Here is an 18,315-nt window from a genome sequence, read left to right on the forward strand (position 1 = left end):
ACAGCACTTGTGTTACAATACCAGATATATGATTTACTAACGAGAAGATAAGGACATGTTATACACTTGTACTGTCCAGAAACTGCAACAGAAGATAATGTTTACTCACTGTTGCATTTAGTCTTCGTCGGTGATGTTAAATGTAGTCAAGTTTCTTAGAGATAACTTTGAGAAATGAAAGGGACTGTATGATGTTACGTTACGACAGCGCTTAATTTAACTTAATCGTCACTTCCTGCTTGTTTTTACGCCAGGACCATAAGTCGGCAAAACAATGGAACCCTACTAAGCCCTTCATCTTGTGCGGCAGATTTATTTGCTTCAACTTGCTCTCGCTCTCAAGTGAAGACCCCTGTTTATTAAATGAAAACCACAAGGTGTATTTGTGAGGGATTATTAAACAGCGCGCATGAATAGGAAACAGATAAAGCCCTGTTGAACACTTTTAAAAATCGAAAGTTAGATTGAGGCTCTGCTTAAGAAGATAGCGACGTATGTATCCCTAGCAACATTCCGAAGTGCTCTCCACATTATTTAATTAAGTTTAATTCCACTCCGTTCACTTACTATATGTAGTGAAGTATACACACTACTCTCTCTGATCAAAAGCATCTGTTACTTTTTAGTGAACATTAATACAAGGTGAGTCCGCCCTTCACCTTTATGATGGCTTGAACTCTGTTGGGGACACTTTCAATGAGGTATCTGGGGGCTGCGGAGGAATGGCGGCTAGTTCTTCATCAAGAGACGAAACCCGTAAAGATACTGATATAGGACGTCGGGGTCTGGTTTGAAGACGAATTAACTCTTTGGTAAAGGATTCCATTGGATTCAGCACCGGACTCTGGGCAGATTAGTGCATGGCAGGAATCATATTATCCGCAAACCATTGCCTCGCAGACACAACTTTACGACAGGGTGCGTTGTCGTGCTAATACAACCCCCATCAGCGTTGTCCCTCTACTGTATACAATACACAGTGCTATAAATTGTACAATAGTTCATATCCTTCTGCATTTAAGGTTTTCTTAAGTGCAATAATGGGACCACTCCATGAAGATGAAAGAAAAAAAAAAACGCTTCCGGTAATACCACCTCCTCTGTACTCACTGTTGGCACCACAATTGATGGCAGATAACACTCTCCAGGCATTCACCAAAACCACATGGTATAGAGTGATTTATCATTCCGAATCACTCATTACCAGTCATCCACTGTCTTGTGAGGCGCTCTTTACATCACGTCAAGCCTCACTTAGCATTGACTACAGAGATTTGTGACTAATGAAGAGCTGTTCGTCCACTGTACCCCGTTTCTTTTAACTGCCTACATACAGTAACTGTGCTAGCTGGACTGCTGGTGACACTTTGCGACTCGTGAGTGATTCCTTCTGCTGATTTCAAGCCATTTTTACAAGTATCTACTGCAGTGCTCGACTGTCGCTGTCCGTCAGTATATGAGATCTGCCTGGTCTTGGTGAAGCAGGGGCATTCGACAAAGTCGGGTATGATGGCTTAATATACAAGTTATCCCAGTTAGGCATTCCAGGACATATCATCAGCATGATTGACTCGTTTCTGGCGGGGAGGCAGTACCGCGTCAGGTGCGGCAAACATGTGAGCGCGATCAGGGACACTGTGGCAGGAGTTCCGCAGGGCTCAGTTCTTGGCCCCATATTATACTCGCTATACACAAACGACGTGCCAAAGTCAGCAGGAGGTGAGATAGCGCTGTACGCCGATGATATGGCGATTTATAGGAGTAGCAGCAACCTCAGTTTCATAACAAAAAAGCTGCAGGAGCACTTGGACGAGATCGTAAAATGGTGCAATATTTGGAAAATAAAGATAAATCCTGAAAACGTCGTAGCAGTGATGTTTACAGGGAAACTGACCCCCCAAACAGAGGTATTTTAGTAGCTGAAAAGGAAATAGAATGGAGTGGCTGAGCAACACACCTAGGCCTTGAACTAGACAAACGCTTAACCTTCGCAAAGCAGATAAACAGATCCAGAGGCAGAGGCTACACTGCTTTCATTCAACCTTACCCACTCTTAAATGGTGGAGGACTAAAAAAAATGGCTCAAATGGCTCTGAGCACTATGGGACTCAACATCTGTGGTCATAAGTCCCCTAGAACTTAGAACTACTTAAACCTAACCAACCTAAGGACATCACACACATCCATGCCCGAGGCAGGATTCGAACCTGTGACCGTAGCGGTCGCGCGGTTCCGGACTGAGCGCCTAGAACCGCTAGACCACCGCGGCCGGCAGGTGGAGGACTCAGCATAGAAACGAAACTTAGATTATACAGGGCAGTTATCCTGCCAAGTATGTTATATGGATCGGAAGTTTGGTCCATGGCAGCAGACGGACATCTGCAAAAAATTCAGAGACTCCAAAACAGAATCCTCCGCGTCATCGCCGACGCAGACCGCTACACACCAAACACACACATTAAGGACCTCTTAGAAGAACCATCCATCTATACCTATATTAAAAGAAAATCAGAAAAACTCTATGAAAAGGCACCTACCTCGACCCACCAACTAATAAATAAAGTTAGGGTCCCATTATCCTGATGCTATAGACAAGCGTCCAATATCAACATTAACCAGAGAATACAGGGCATAACAGTTACAGACAAAACAGGCAGACATGCAAACATAATTTAGATAAACTACAAAAGCTATTCCTCTAAATATCATAAAGCCATATTAGAAGTCAGACGGGCAAAGCCCTGTGGTGCTTCGGTGGAACATTAATATACACTCCTGGAAATGGAAAAAAGAACACATTGACACCGGTGTGTCAGACCCACCATACTTGCTCCGGACACTGCGAGAGGGCTGTACAAGCAATGATCCCACGCACGGCACAGCGGACACACCAGGAACCGCGGTGTTGGCCGTCGAATGGCGCTAGCTGCGCAGCATTTGTGCACCGCCGCCGTCAGTGTCAGCCAGTTTGCCGTGGCATACGGAGCTCCATCGCAGTCTTTAACACTGGTAGCATGCCGCGACAGCGTGGACGTGAACCGTATGTGCAGTTGACGGACTTTGAGCGAGGGCGTATAGTGGGCATGCGGGAGGCCGGGTGGACGTACCGCCGAAATGCTCAACACGTGGGGCGTGAGGTTTCCACAGTACATCGATGTTGTCGCCAGTGGTCGGCGGAAGGTGCACGTGCCCGTCGACCTGGGACCGGACCGCAGCGACGCACGGATGCACGCCAAGACCGTAGGATCCTACGCAGTGCCGTAGGGGACCGCACCGCCACTTCCCAGCAAATTAGGGACACTGTTGCTCCTGGGGTATCGGCGAGGACCATTCGCAACCGTCTCCATGAAGCTGGGCTACGGTCCCGCACACCGTTAGGCCGTCTTCCGCTCACGCCCCAACATCGTGCAGCCCGCCTCCAGTGGTGTCGCGACAGGCGTGAATGGAGGGACGAATGGAGACGTGTCGTCTTCAGCGATGAGAGTCGCTTCTGCCTTGGTGCCAATGATGGTCGTATGCGTGTTTGGCGCCGTGCCGGTGAGCGCCACAATCAGGACTGCATACGACCGAGGCACACAGGGCCAACACCCGGCATCATGGTGTGGGGAGCGATCTCCTACACTGGCCGTACACCACTGGTGATCGTCGAGGGGACACTGAATAGTGCACGGTACATCCAAACCGTCATCGAACCCATCGTTCTACCATTCCTAGACCGGCAAGGGAACTTGCTGTTCCAACAGGACAATGCACGTCCGCATGTATCCCGTGCCACCCAACGTGCTCTAGAAGGTGTAAGTCAACTACCCTGGCCAGTAAGATCTCCGGATCTGTCCCCCATTGAGCATGTTTGGGACTGGATGAAGCGTCGTCTCACACGGTCTGCACGTCCAGCACGAACGCTGGTCCAACTGAGGCGCCAGGTGGAAATGGCATGGCAAGCCGTTCCACAGGACTACATCCAGCATCTCTACGATCGTCTCCATGGGAGAATAGCAGCCTGCATTGCTGCGAAAGGTGGATATACACTGTACTAGTGCCGACATTGTGCATGCTCTGTTGCCTGTGTCTATGTGCCTGTGGTTCTGTCAGTGTGATCATGTGATGTATCTGACCCCAGGAATGTGTGAATAAAGTGTCCCCTTCCTGGGACAATGAATTCACGGTGTTCTTATTTCAATTTCCAGGAGTGTAGATAAGCAACTCTACGTGAAGCAGGGGTTGTTCCCTCGCGTCTACAGTTCGCAGTTACACTACCAACAATCGACTTGGACGGCTTGAAAAGGGCTGAAGTGTCCCTGATGTATTGGATACCCACGTGACATCCACTGGCTAGCCCACGTTTGAAGTCGCTCAGCTCTCCGAGCCACTCTGCTGTTGATCAGATTGATAAATCTACTTCAGCTGTAAGTGACGAAATTCATTGCACCACTAGTTTCCGAGACGATAGCTCCATCATCGGGTTCCACACACTGCAGAAAGAAGGGGAGAGCGTCGTACAAGACAGCGTAAACTTTACAAGAAGAACGGGTAAAGCCTCGATTAATCGCAAAATCGCAAAAGATGTAACTCGCGCATATGCGACATTAGGAATTGCAACAGAAAACGCTACGGTAAAGGGAGGGACACGCCTCAGATCCAATGCAGAAATATGAAAATGCACACTTACGCACAGGAAGAGCGAGAGGAGCATCTGCCTCACCAGTACACGGTAAACTATAGCCTGTCCAAAATTTATTTAAGTTTGACAGTTCGCCAAGAGCACGTCCCGCACGGATCGCACACGTAATCTTATCTTTCATTCAATTCGCTCAAACTCGCAACTTTATAAATATGGAACTTGCATCACTGTCTTCTGGAAGAGCTGCACTGTGTTTTGACTTTAGTTTTATTTGTTGCAACAAATTAAAATGACGAATTAAGGACAGTTTACGAAAACGCATTTTCCGTCGGCCGTTCCGAATTTCGACATGCGAAAAGTTTTCCTTTTTATTTTTAATTGTAGTCAGGTGAACACATTTATTGAATGACACCTTGATAATACATCAAATTTTCATATACTCCAAACCAAATTTCTGTCAGAGTTCTCTAACACGAAATAATTTCAATAAAATATGATGCACAACGGACCGGTTGCTCGCCGAGTACTAATTGGTCGCCCGCATGGTTTCGTTATAGGAAATGTATTTCTAACACAGTAAAATATAAGACTTATGCATGTTTACCACCGTGAGAAAACGTATTTTAAATAAGTCAACCAGTATTAAGAGAAAGAACAAAAGCGATACAATATCATTACTTAAGTACTGCAGCAATTATATTGTAAATAGTAATATTTGTTTTGCGTGATGTAGCCTGAATTCCTGAGACTAACTTCATTTGGAGTTGTTTACTTATAAGGCTTTCTTATTAAATTGTAGAAACGTATGAAAATGTAATTTCGTAAAATGGGCACTGCAAGCATGTAGCAGCTGAATCCGCCTTAGCTTCATTTCTGTGTTGGTAATGGAAAAAAAACTCCACTAACATCAATTTCGTCGCTATAACAAGTGCTTGAAGTATCTCTCTAACTGCCACTGCTGCTATTTAATGAAATGGCAACCTGTCTGCAGCTGCCTTGAAAAAGACCCCATTCCTTAAGAGTGAAAACTAACTTGCTGAGTGTCGGATTTTCCTTTCTGCGATAATTCTCATAAACATGATGAGGAACCCACATTCTCAACAGATGCATCTACGTATATCACTAATCCGGTTATCCGTAGATGTTCTTTTTCCAAGAGTTCCAAGCATCGATATTACACCACCTTACTTTTTTTCTGGGGGTTTTCCTTGCCAATCTTCACAATAGAGTTTTGTTTATGTTCAGAGCGACAGCAGTTCGACTGCATCGTTAACGGAGGGCCGTGGGCCACTGTTAAGTTTTTCAGTCTCAAAGTAGACACGTAACGTGCAAACCATTTTTCTCGACCGGTCTCGTACGGCAATTCACTGGTCAAGAGAAAGACGCGGAACTTTTCCACCCATAGCTTACGAAAAAATTCTGACTCTGTTCAGTACCACACAACAAATAACAGGAACAAGAAATAAAATAATAGTTCCAGCAACAATAATAACGACAACAAATAAAATCTAAGAGTGCAGCCATCACACAGAACAGCCAAGCAGCCTGAATCTCAAACATGGAGCAAGCGGGAAGTGGTGTGGCGTGAGTGGTGCGGGGTGAGTGTTTGGCTACTTCTGGTGGCTTCTGCGGCTGCGCGTATTGTGGGATTGGTGGAAGCGGTCCGTGCCTCTGACGTGGACTCCCCTCCTCCTACTCCCGTCGTAGCTGTCAATCCTAAGGTCGTCTTGAGCAGAGGGGGCCTGTTGGCTTACCAGATGGGGCGCCGGCATGTGTAGTCGTGCGTTTGGAGATGCAAAGAAAACCGCGGGAATTGTAAAAGGGCAGGACTAACTGGATCTTACGCTTTCATTAATGTAAAATGCAGACAATAAAGGTGAGGCAGAACGTTGGTGCTGTGCAAAACATATAACGGAAATGCATGTGGAAAAAGCTTTAAAGTAAAATAAGAACATCATATTTATGCAGTAAAATAAGGAGAGAGTGGTGATATCACACAATGTATATCAAACCTGTCTGCAGTGCTCATATGGACAATAAAGTGTAATAAAAAGCTGCTAACAACCAACAGCGACAAGGAAACAGAAGCCAGATCTGTGTTGACAAGCATGTGAGGCATGCACCTAGGGTTGTAAAACCTGGTGTGAATCAAAATGTACATATTCAAAAATAAAACAGATACCAAAACATGCAAGATTGAAATATATAAACCTAAACGTAAACTGGCCTGGCTCAGCGTAAAACAGGCACAGATAAAACTAGTGCCAGCAAAGATGTGCACAGTCCTATATAAGCCAAAATAAAGAAATCCAAACATTAGTAAGATTTAACATAAAAGCTAAAATACACACTTTATAGCGAAAGTGTGGTCTGTCACAGACAAGTAAGATAGCTGTATAAAACTTGAACCATACGTAGGTGGAAGTATAAGCGGCCAAAGACACTACTAGCTAGGGCAAAACCGCCTATGGCAAGATAACAAATACCAACAAGCGACAAACGTCGGCAAGCCCCTGCATATCAGCAACGCTGACTGGATACACCAGCTGCTATTAAAGCCGACCAACAGATCACGGCAGGGAATCGACAACTCGCTCACTGACGCACAAACAAATCGCCAACATCACGCTACACTGCGCATCTGATATATGACCCTATCCGACACAAAACAATGATGAACCTAACTGTTACAGGTATGCTGACGCTGACCGAGAGATCAACACCGGCACCCAGTGGCAGCCGCCGAGTAACAGCACCTCACAACGTCAAAGGTATCGACATGCGTGATACTCACTACTAAAAAAAAAAAAAAAAAAAAGCCTACCCTTGCATGATCCGAGGCAGGCAGCAAGACATTCGCTACTGCTCTTACTATCCGACCTAACTATCGCTGAGGATTTTTTTCCCCCCTTGGGGGGAAAAGTGCTCGCCTCGGCACTTTTCTCCCCCCTCTGCCCTTCAAACCGCTACCCTTCGTTCGACTTTCGACCCAATCTATCTCCAGATGACCACGTATTAATGGTTAACCTTAACCAGACGTACACGAACATCGCAGTACACACATCCTGCGACACCTCACTTTAGTGAATACTAACCCTTATGCAGAGATGACAGTAGACCTTTTGAGTTGGCCATCATGCCGGTGTGGGCGTGGAGGGTCTCCACCTCTTGAAAAAAAAAAGAATGAATGAACTGCTACAGTATAATACAGAAGGAAACTGAAAGAGATACGCAATAAGACGAACAGAAATTACACTTTAGTGCAAAGACAAAAATTATACTGCAGACGCCATTACTACGTACGTTCACATGGCGGGTGGTGGGAACGAGTAATGTATCGAGGACATTGTCGATCATGACTGTCTTGGTGGATCGGATGTTACGTCGGGGGCGCGCAAAATGATGCATGGGCGTACCAACGAATTCAAGTCTTTGAACACAATACACTCACTGGTCAACGTTATTGTGACACTGTAGAACAGAGTTGGAAAAAATTCGGTATACGGATCAAACCGGGCACCTCCAAATCGCTGTGACAAGTGCTGACGTTAGTCTGATAACCTTCGAAACTACTAACAACCGCCATTTTGCGGAGTTTTAGAAATCGTCGTTAGCGGATTCCTGTTTCTTTGCCTTCTAGACTTTTTCGTGTTTTAGCTGAAATGTTCTTCGAAATTATTTAATTTATTGGCTTTTACGACGTGTCCACATAGCCATCTCAATAGTGGAATGTCAGTCATGGCGATACGAACGTAGGATAACATCCAGTCCCCGACTGCAGAAAATCTCGTACCCAGCCTGGAATCGAACTCCGCTTCGATTGGCAATCCGTCAGGCTGACAGCGCAGCTACCGAGGACAATTATTCAAAATTGACGCATCTTGGCGCAGCGGTTTGAAGAGAAACATTGCGTAATAAGAAATATGTAAATAATTAATTCGATTATACATTTCTATGTGATGAACTTTCCAACGATTTTTTTTTTTTTTTTTTTTTTTTGCACTTTAGGGCAAAATCCAAAAATCCAAATTGGTTGTGCCTCGCCTTTTAAACAAAAAAAGAGAACCGCAGGCAAAATTATCACAAGAGCAAGTATTGTAAGTAGGCTGGTTCGGTTTTTATGTTGGTAACGACATATAGCGCTCTATATGAAAATCACTGACTGTGCTGTGTGCAGTCTGTGGCTAGTTTGCATTCTTGTCTGCCATTGTAGTGTTGGGCAGCTGGATATGAACAGCGCGTAGCGTTGCGCAGTTGGAGGTGAGCCGCCAGCAGTGGTGGATGTGGGGAGTGAGATGGCAGAGTTGTGAGAGCAAACGATCTGGACAGAGACAGTAAATTTGTAAGACTGGATGTCATGAACTGATATATATAATATGACTTTTGAACAATATTGAGGTAAATACATTGTTTTTTTCTGTCAAAATCTTTCATTTGCTAACTATGCCTATCAGTAGTTAGTGCCTTCAGTAATTTGAATCTTTTATTTAGCTGGCAGTATTGGCGCTCGCTGTATTGCAGTAGTTCGAGTAACGAAGATTTTTGTGAGGTAAGAATTCATGAAAGGTATAGATTATTGTTAGTCAGGGCCATTCTTTTGTAGGGATTGTTAAAAGTCAGACTGCGTTGCGCTAAAAATATTGTGTGTCAGTTTAGTGATGATCAGAATCAGTAAAGAGAGAAATGTCTGAGTACGTTCATTTCTGTTCAGCTGTTTGAAAATCAAATAACGTAAGGGGTTTATCAGCACAGTAATTCATAAATTTTTCTAAGGGGACGTTTCATATGTCTTCTTTGCAACGTCCTGCCAAAATAATATGTCGTAAATGTTCAGGCAATTTCATTAAGCAAATGCGGATGAGTTCTGAGGGGCTATATGGGTTTGACAGGTACTGATCCTTGTGCAACATGTCCTCAAAATATTTCACAAGACTGGAAAATTCAGATTTTTCGAAATGTTTCATCATTATGATGCTATGTTTTACTCGGTCTTGTGTAGCTTGAGACCAATATGCTGACAGGAAGGCATGATAAAATTCTCCTTCACTGTGACAATCATGAGTGACCAATCGCATTCTTACAGCTGGTTCATTCTCTAAATAGCCACACATAAATTCTAATCTGTGCTCTAATGACCAGTTGGGAGGAAAACAATGAGAGAATTGATGAAGCCGCGCTTGTGGATGAATGTCGTTGCCGGAATTTTTGAATGTTTTGAATTTACGTGTAGTAATAAACAGCTTATAGTCAAAATCATCATGTCGGCGAGCCGCATGTCAGTCATTGTTACGTCGTTTCGACGGTTCCATCTCAAAATTCGGTGTACCTTACCAATTTCTTTCATAATTTCCGAAGTGTCCTGTGTTATTATTTTGTAGCTGTTCCATATTTCTATGTCCCACTTCCCGTATTGGAGCGCGAGTGTCCTCTGAAATATGTAATTCTTGTATTACCTGTGTCAACTGATCTTGTACTTCCCGGATTTCTCTTTGGTGTTGCGTATTAATTTGATTCTGATTTTGTTTGAATTTCCTAATTTGTTCGTACTCTTCTGTATCATTAAAGACTACCGGTCTTGTGTCACTCAGATTATCATCTACCTTCATAGATAAATTTTTTAGCTGATCCGAAAGTTCGACTACTTTCTCTGATAATGAACTAATTTCCTCCACGTTTCTTTCTGAACCAATTTTCAGAGTATCTACTGTGTCCTTTAAGTTTTCCTGAGTTTTTGCAAGTAGCGTAACCGAATCGGTAGATGCAGCTGAGTCAATTTTAGCCCACAAGGTCTCGTGATTTTCATGAACAATAGTTTTCAGTTCTTTGATGGCTGCTTCATGATTCTGTAATGCATTTTCATGCCGCGAAAAAATAGGTTGAAAATGCTCACAAATTTGTGTTTTTACTTCATTACAGACTTTTTGACATTTCGATTCGATGTTATGTAACTCAGTAGTTAAATCTTCACGTGTTTGTTCAAGTCTGGTGTTTAACTTTTGAAGCTGTTGCTGTGTTTGTCTCTCATTTTGTTCCATCGTTTCTAACTTTTGAAGATTTTGTTCCATTGTGTCTAACGTTTGAAGATTTTGTTCCATTGTGTCTAACTTTCGAAGCTTTTGTCCCATTTGTTGTATTAATTGTAACAACAATGCACTGGTGTCTGAAACATGTTCCTCAGTGCTTTTCGGCAGTGAATTTGGACCGGCAACATTCACATTTTCACAAGCAAAATATGTTTCTTGATTTATTTGAGAAAACGGTGAGGACCCAAAACCTGAATCTACAGTATTTGCGAGATTCTGTCCTGTCATTTCGGATTCCTGAGGCGAGCTGTTGGCGACCGATCGATCGATAATGCTTCGCTGTTCACTATTTGTTTCACTGTCTACGCCATTATTTGCCGCCCGTTCCATTTCCCTGTGTGCAGTTATCAGTGGTGCTGATAAGCTACGCTCGTCGTCACTATTATTTCTCAGTTTACTTTGTAGCCTAGGGTTACGTTTTTCACAAGCCATTATTGTTACAATATTTCACACGATAACACAGAAAAGCACAATTTGAAGGGCAAAAAAAGAAAACACATTAACACAGCACTGAAAATAACATCTAGTTAATTGCAAGCGCAGCTGCGAAATACTTGGTGCAAATCTACATGCATGCCACAACTGTTTTACTGTACAACAATGAAAAACTACAACTGCAAAGGAAATTCTCTCTATAATTACGCGCTAGCAATAAACAATAGCTACACTAATTACACAAACTACAATAAAGAATCAGAAGATTCCAGTGAGATATCCTCGGCTAAGGGTCGACATATGAAACGTCCCCTTAGAAAAATTTATGAATTACTGTGCTGATAAACCCCTTACGTTATTTGATTTTCAAACAGCTGAGCAGAACTGAACGTACTCAGACATTTCTCTCTTTACTAATTCTGATCATCACTAAACTTACACACAATATTTTTAGCGCAACGCAGTCTGACTTTTAACAATCCCTACAAAAGAATGGCCCTGACTAACAATAATCTATACCTTTCATGAATTCTTACCTCACAAAAATCTTCGTTACTCGAACTACTGCAATACAACGAGCGCCAATACTGCCAGCTAAATAAAAGATTCAAATTACTGAAGGCACTTACTACTGATAGGCATAGTTAGCAAATGAAAGATTTTGATAGAGAAAAAACAATGTATTTACCTTAATATTGTTCAAAAGTCATATTATACAGGGTGTTACAAAAAGGTACGGCCAAACTTTCAGGAAACATTCCTGACACACAAATAAAGAAAAGATGTTATGTGGACATGTGTCCCGAAACGCTTGATTTCCATGTTAGAGCTCATTTTAGTTTCGTCAATATGTACTGTACTTCCTCGATTCACCGCCATTTGGCCCAGCTGAAGGAAGGTAATGTTGACTTCGGTGCTTGTGTTTACACGCGACTCGTTGCTCTACAGTACTAGCATCAAGCACATCAGTACGTAGCATCAACAGGTTAGTGTTCATCACTAACGTGGTTTTGCAGTCAGTGCAATGTTTACAAATGCGGAGTTGGCAGATGCCCATTTGATATATGGATTAGCACGGGGCAATAGTCGTGGCGCGGTACGTTTGTATTGAGACAGATTTCCAGAACGAAGGTGTCCCGACAGGAAGAAGTTCGAAGCAATTGATCGGCGTCTTAGGAAGCACGGAACATTCCAACCTATGACTCGCGACTGGGGAAGACCTAGAACGACGAGGACACCTGCAATGGACGAGGCAATTCTTCGTGCAGCTGACGATAACCCTAATGTCAGCGTCAGAGAAGTTGCTGCTGTACACGGTAACGTTGACCACGTCACTGTATGGGGAGTGCTACGGAAGAACCACTTGTTTCCGTACCATGTACAGCGTGTGCAGGCACTATCAGCAGCTGATTGGCCTCCACGGGTACACTTCTGCGAATGGTTCATCCAACAATGTGTCAATCCTCATTTCAGTGCAAATGTTCTCTTTACGGATGAGGCTTCATTCCAACGTGATCAAATTGTAAATTTTCACAATCAGCATGTGTGTGCTGACAAGAATACGCACGCAATTGTGCAATCACGTCATCAAAACAGATTTTCTGTGAACGTTTGGGCAGGCATTGTTGGTGATGTCTTCATTGGGCCCCATGTTCTTCCACCTACGCTCAATGGAGCACGTTATCATGATTTCATACGGGATACTCTACCTGTGCTGCTAGAGCATGTGCCTTTACAAGTACAACACAACATGTGGTTCATGCACGATGGAGCTCCTGCAAATTTCAGTTGAAGTGTTCGTACGCTTCTCAACAACAGATTCGGTGACCGATGGATTGGTAGAGGCGGACCAATTCCATGACCTCCACGCTCTCCTGACCTCAACCCTCTTGACTTTCATTTATGGGGGAATTTGAAAGCTCTTGTCTACGTAACCCCGGTACCAAATGTAGAGACTCTTCGTGCTCGTATTGTGGACGGCTGTGATACAATACGCCATTCTCCAGGGCTGCATCAGCGCATCAGGGATTCCATGCGACGGAGGGTGGATGTATGTATCCTCGCTAACGGAGAACATTTTGAACATTTCCTGTAACAAAGTGTTTGAAGTCACCCTGGTACGCTCTGTTGCTGTGTGTTTCCATTCCATGATTAATGTGATTTGAAGAGAAGTAATAAAATGAGCTCTAACATGGAAAGTAAGTGTTTCTGGACACATGTCCACATAACATATTTTCTTTCTTTGTGTGTGAGGAATGTTTCCTGAAAGTTTGGCCGTACCTTTTTGTAACACCCTGTATATATCAGTTTATGACATCCAGTCTTACAAATTTACTGTCTCTGTCCAGATCATCCGCTCTCACAACTCCGCCATCTCACTCGCCACATCCAACACTGCTGGCGGCTCACCTCCAACTGCGCAACGCTACGCGCTGTTCACATCCAGCTGCCCAACACTACAATGGCAGACAACAATGCAAACTAGCCACAGACTGCACACAGCACAGTCAGTGATTTTCATATGTCGTTACCGACATAAAAACCGAACAGCCTACTTACAATACTTGCTCTTGTGATAATTTTGCCTGCGGTTCTCTTTTTTTGTTTAAAAAGCGAGGCACAACCAATTTGGATTTTGCCCTACAGTGCAAAAAAAAAAAAAAAAAAAAGATCGTTGGAAAGTTCGCATTCATATCATGTTCATCACATAGACATGTTTAATCGAATTAATTATTTACATATTTCTTATTACGTAATATTTCTCTTCAAACCGCTGCGCCAAGATGCGTCAATTTTGAATAATTGTCCTCGGTAGCTGCGCTGTCAGCCTGACGGATTGCTAATCGAAGCGGAGTTCGATTCCAGGCCAGGTACGAGATTTTCTGCAGTCGGGGACCGGATGTTATCCTACGTTCGTATCGCAAAAAATGGTTCAAATGGCTCTGACCACTATGGGACTCAACATCTTAGGTCATAAGTCCCCTAGAACTTAGAACTACTTAAACCTAACTAACCTAAGGACATCACACACACCCATGCCCGAGGCAGGATTCGAACCTGCGACCGTAGCAGTCCCGCGGTTGGTCGTATCGCCATGACTGACATTCCACTATTGAGATGGCTATGTGGACACGTCGTAAAAGCCAATAAATTAAATCATTTCGAAGAACATTCAGCTAAAACACGAAAAAGTCTAGAAGGCAAAGAAACATGTCGTTACCAATATAAAAACTTAAACAGCCTACTTACAGTATCAGTAACTGAGACGTTTCAAGATGATATTCCTCAAGTCACTGTGTTCCAAGACAAAGCTTCACAGTTTTCTACAACCGACAAGTTTCTAGAATCACAAGATGAATTGGTAGCTGTTCCACGGGCTCGGAAAGACATCGGACAGATTGGCTGCTGTTACTGAAAGTTCTGGTACATCATCATCATCTGTCACCAAATCTCTAACGAGCTAACGAGTTGTTAGTAAGTGCAAGGAAAATCACGGAGAGTGAAAAGGCCAAAGCAGTACCTGACCTTAACTCATACAAAAATTTTTGGAAGCCGAAGAAAAGGAGGGAAACTGAAAAAAGAAAAAACTGAAAACGAAAAATTTTATGGGGAAAAAGCAAAGGGACGACGCGGTATAGAAGACGAAGAAGCAGTGAATAACTGTTTGGAGTACTAGACTGGGTCAAAAGAATAACTGAAAAAACAAGATTTTTCGATTTTATCATACGAAGGAACCGCAGACGAAGCACACGTATTTTGTAAACTGCTATATTTAGGCTCATCGAAGGACAGCTGGCTCAAGTGTTTACTTGGTCTTAGCTGGGCTAATCATCCGTTATCCAAAGCTGAGGAAGAAGACAACTACTTCATCTGCCAATCTGTTGTTAATAATGTGCGTTTTTGTTTTTTATTGGTACCAGTTACTGGGAACTTTGCCTATACTGTAATACTCTGAAAATATGAAATTCTTTGTCAATATCCATTTTTGGACTTAATGTCCAGAAAATTTGCAGACGTCATCAACATACAGTACTGAAGGCAATTATAAAATTATTTTGCTGTGCGACACACAGTTTAGGAGATATGGCATGATAAATATAGAGTAACGCGAAAGAACAACTTTTCCTAAAAGCTTAAATATTTCTCTTTTTCAGTGACAATAAATTTTAATATAATGTAAAAAAAGGTGTCGGGAGGTAGTTCTCGGATCACTTTATCATGTTCAGGTGCCAAATTATAAAAAACACGACTTTCATTTTTTAATTTCTGACGCCCCTGCCTTGTACACCTCTCGACGGCACCGCTGTGGTCACGCGCCTTGCCGTGTTTACATTGCGTTTCTTGTTTCGGTGAATGGAGTATAGGTGTCTTGATCACATAGTGTATGTGAATTAAAAGTTAAGGTACCCGATTTCGCCCTGCTTTCTCCTACTCCTTCTCCATGTAAGCTTGTCAGGGGTGCATTTGTCCATGACATTAGTTTTATGGATGACTGTCGACGACCCTTTCGAACTGTGCAGTTGGAGGCGGTCTTGGAACTAGAGGATTTCCGACGAAATGATTGACCTGCTCGTTCTCTCGACTTAAATCCCATCGAGCATGTGTGGGATGCGTTGGACAATATTATTGCAGCACATACACATACACCGACGACCAGTCAGCAGTTGTGGTGTTGGAGGACTGAAACGTCCTACTATAGGAACTTCTTATAAACCTTGTAGCCAGAGTGGGAGCACGTTGCAGAGCATGCGTTGCCATCCATGGTGGTCACAGACGCTGTTAAGAACCGTGTGCCGTCTTTTGTAATGCCCAGGAGACAATCAAAAGTAGCGGTGACGTCAGTGTAATTATTATCTTTGACTACAAGTGTATTTTCTGTTCGTCTTATTGCGTATTTCTTTCAGTTACCGCCTATACTATATTGTAGCAGTTGTTTCTATGTATGGTCCAAGTTTTATCGAGCTATGTTACTCGGCAGTGACACATCGTACGAAAGATAGTTATTTGCTTAAGTTTTGGCCACCAATGTATACAGTACATGAGTATGTGATAGGATTGTCATGTTACACTGTGTATAATTCTACAGCAGGTTGTGGAAACTTAAGAGACATTGGCATAAGCTCAGAATTGTGCTGTGTTGGAAACTCGTAAATATTAAGAATGGAACTGTGATTGAGCACTCTATATTCATTCAAATTATAGTCTGGGCTACAGTTCAGACTGTAAAGGATTTCTATCTCTTCCAGAAGATGAATTACTCGTCCTTGGGCTGAAGGTGGAGGACGTCAAGCTTTTTGCTGTATCAGAGAGCGATGATCAGTAATTCTGATAATTTTATTTTATCCATGTTTGATCTTGTGAGTTACGCGGTCGTTCATGATAGTTGGTGAATGACGCAACCAGCCATAAATACTTTTTAAATGTTTGTTTTAGTGCCATAACCGGTTTATCGCTACCATGCCCATCTTCAGATGATTAATATAATTTTTGTTATTGATCAAAGCATATATGTAATGAGAAGTATTAGTCATCTGAAGAGGAGCATGGTAGCCTGAAACCGGTTATGGCAGTAAAATAAAACATTTGAAAAGTATTTGTGACTGGTTGCGTCATTCGCCAACTTTTCAGGCAAGTGATGTAAAGTTTAATTTGATTTTATTTGATTTTCTAGAGCTTAATGCTTAATAATTCTGTCCAAAGTAATTTTGGATTTGGTTTAATTCAAGGCAGACAACGCGGAATCGTATGGATCTAAACTGAAAGCTGACTCGCTACGTGGGAATACGTCCAATAAGAAGCAAGATACGTCGCGCGCATCAGAACTGGTAGTGACGTTTGGCGCGTGAGTGTCCAGAAGTTAGCGCCCAGCTCTCGTGATGGTCAGACGTGTTCGGACTGAGCTCTGTAGATATGTTTTGATTTTTCGTAATCGTGAACTTTAAAAGATCAGGGAGTATTCGAAAGTGTACAAGATCGAACGTAAATCACAAATTTTTCCTGTGCACACTATAACTTTATTACGCATAACTAATATTTCGCATGGTGTGCTGCGCAAATGTAATTAAGAACTTCCTTACTTCAATGTGAACATTGACAGAGTATTCTGCGGGAAAAACGATTAAAATTCGTGCGTATTTTTGGTATCGGGTCACAATGGAAACAAACTGAGTACTAAGAGTGGCTGTGTTATATGTATGAAAGATGCATTTCGAACTGTAAATAGCACATTCTGGTTTACGTAAAGTTCTACTAAAATTGATAACATATCACAGTTTTATTCAACAGTTTTCTTTTATTTGGTAGTTATCCAGAGATGAAGTACGAAAACAATTTTTGCACCTTGTTACACATGTAGTGCGACTAGTTTCTGTTACAGCCTTTCTAGCTGAGAAACGTTACTCGCTGTGACAGGGCAGGTGTCTGAACAGCAGAAGAAGTTACCACAGGTGAGTGAACAGTTATTGTGTGGGAACAAACTACACTGCCACACATGATGAATCCGCTCGGAATAATAAAAATCTACAGTAGTTTATAACTGTTCTTGAGAGTGACTTTAACGAGTGATGTATCATAGCATGTGAAAGACAATGTAATACTTACTAATTTCCAGGATTCTGGAAGGCATGACATCAGAAATTGTATAGTCTACTAAATTATGTAGTAAACTGCAAAAAACCGTCAATGTTGCAATATTAATTTTATTTATTGATGACTAGTTTCGAACCCTAAGCTCATTATCAAATCACCCTATAAAACAGAAAACAAGTAGTAAGTACTCTGAACATTACAAATCAGTGTTACAATACAAAGATAGTTGATGATAATTAGTGCATAGCGCTAAGCTATACAATACCATCTGTTCATTGTAGTTAAATGCATCATTGTAAATAGATGCAGGACTAAACTTCATTCACATAACTGGGACGTCGTAGTGTGGAAGGCATTAGGAAGACTGAGATAGACGTCTTTTGCTTCCGTTACGATTTGCAACTTAAATATATTGTTGTAAAGCGTTTTGTTTATGCTGAGAGCAAATGGAAGAAAGGCGAAAGCAATGAGAAGCAGCAGAAATGACAGCAGCGAGAAACTTAAAATCAAAATTGGTGACCACGAAGTGGATGAAGTTAAGGAATTCTGCTCCCTAGGCAGCAAAATAACCAATAATGATCGGAGCTA

The sequence above is a fragment of the Schistocerca cancellata genome, chromosome 1 (genome assembly GCF_023864275.1).
Source record: "Schistocerca cancellata isolate TAMUIC-IGC-003103 chromosome 1, iqSchCanc2.1, whole genome shotgun sequence".
In the NCBI taxonomy this organism is placed as follows: Eukaryota; Metazoa; Arthropoda; class Insecta; order Orthoptera; family Acrididae; genus Schistocerca; species Schistocerca cancellata.